The sequence below is a fragment of the Muscardinus avellanarius genome, assembly GCF_963383645.1.
Source record: "Muscardinus avellanarius genome assembly, chromosome: 6".
Classification (NCBI taxonomy): domain Eukaryota; kingdom Metazoa; phylum Chordata; class Mammalia; order Rodentia; family Gliridae; genus Muscardinus; species Muscardinus avellanarius.
In genome coordinates, this window is record NC_137791.1 from 90,413,834 (window position 1) to 90,415,684 (window position 1,851).

The 1,851-nt window shown below is 32.4% G+C and overlaps 1 pseudogene across 1 annotated transcript; it reads left to right on the forward strand.

Moving 5' to 3' along the window:
* The first annotated feature begins 381 nt into the window (after nt 1–381).
* LOC308264656 (large ribosomal subunit protein eL33-like) lies at nt 382–754 on the forward strand (annotated as a pseudogene). Its single transcript has one exon. The product of its transcript is annotated as a large ribosomal subunit protein eL33-like (transcript).
* The last annotated feature ends 1,097 nt before the right edge of the window (nt 755–1,851 follow it).

Sequence of the window (1,851 nt, forward strand, 5' to 3'; positions counted from 1 at the left end):
AGTAAAATGAATTTTATACTTCCTTTTCAATATATGTACTTTAGTACCATAGCTTTCAAATAAAGAAACAACACATTAACTTCTGGACAGTGATATCTTTACTCTCCAATCTATTTTTAATTATTAAAATTGTAAAAGTAGTATTGATTTTGTATTGCTTATTAATGTTTTATTTTTTGAATTATTAGAAGAAATATTCAATAAATTGTATTAGAAATTTTTGAACATTGGAAGATTCTAGTCATGAATAAGCAAAATTTCTTTATGGAATAGATAAGAGGCCCAAGAAAGGTAATTTGTCCTTTGTTTGTATTGTACTGTGTTTTCTAAAACAAGTGAGTAAAAGTTGTAAAAGAAAATAACAGTTTCGGCCATCTTTGAGCCGGTGGGGGCCTGCTGGGAACAGGACTTCTAAAAGGCAAATATGTCTGGAAGATTGTGGTGCAAGGCCACTTTTGCTGGCTATAAGCGTGGTCTCCGGAACCAAAGGGAGCACACAGCTCTTCTTAAAATTGAAGGTGTTTATGCTCGAGATGAAACTGAGTTCTACTTGGGCAAGAGGTGTGCTTATGTGTACAAAGCAAAAAAAACACAGTGACTCCAGGTGGCAAGCCAAACAAAACCAGAATAATCTGGGGAAAGGTAACTTGCCCACGGAAACAGCGGCATGATTCGGGCCAAATTCCGAAGCAACCTTCCTGCTAAGGCCATTGGACACAGAATTCGTGTGATGCTGTACCCCTCAAGGATTTAATGGAAAATTAATAAAAGTGGATTTGTGCTCTTGTAAAAAAAAAAAAAAAAAAGAACAATTGGTTCATTTATTTTCTTTAACGTAAGTTTTAAATGCAATAATTCTCAAAATTTTGAGAGTTCAAATGAATGTTTTCAGGTAATATTTTTTTCAAATGATTCATTGAAAATAAAATGTTGCTGTCATTTTATTTTTGTACATTTATTGGTACATTATTGTATCACATCAGAGTATAGTTCATAGTTATAGAGACATATATGCACACAGCACTTGGTGAGTTTTCCTCCAGCTCCTTTCCTTCCCCATACATGATAATATTAAGATTGACATTACTATTCTCACATATGTACATAAGGTCAGTGGAAGTATTTTGGAAGTATTTTCTTCATAAATTCTCCTTTTTAGTCATGCTGGCCACTCATTATTGTACAAAAGGTCTTCTGCTGTGATTCAACATAAACTTCAACAAAGACAATTCTCACGCCAATATTTGAAGTCAGAATTTGAGGACTATAAAACTATGAAAGCATTAAATCTACTAAACTTGGCTGCTACCAGTTATAATAGACAACTTTGCGTCTAAATACAGTAAACTCATTTTAAAATATATGGTATTCATTTCAGCAGATCTAAATACCCATGGAATATAAATGGCCAACAAATTCTTGAATAAATTTTCAACATCTTTAGCAATCAGAAAATGCAAATCAAAATTACATGCTTGAAACAATTCAATTGATTTCATGCACATATATAAAATTATCAATGTCAATCTCAATATCATGTATGGTGAAGGAAAGAGAGTAGGGTTGAATTCAAGGGGAATCTCACCAAGTGTTGTATGCATGTACGTCCCTCTAGCTCTGAATTTCATTATAATCTGTAATTGTGATTGTGATGCACCAATAAAAGTATATTTTTAAAAAGTACATTAAGATTTTATTTTACCCAAGTTAGATTTGCAATCAGCAGTGATACAAATAATAAATGCTGGTGAGAATTCAGAGAAATAGGAACATTTAACATGTTTTTGGTAGGATTGAAAATTGGTAAAACCACTATGGATTGTATAGATATTTCTCAAAGACTATGAGTGG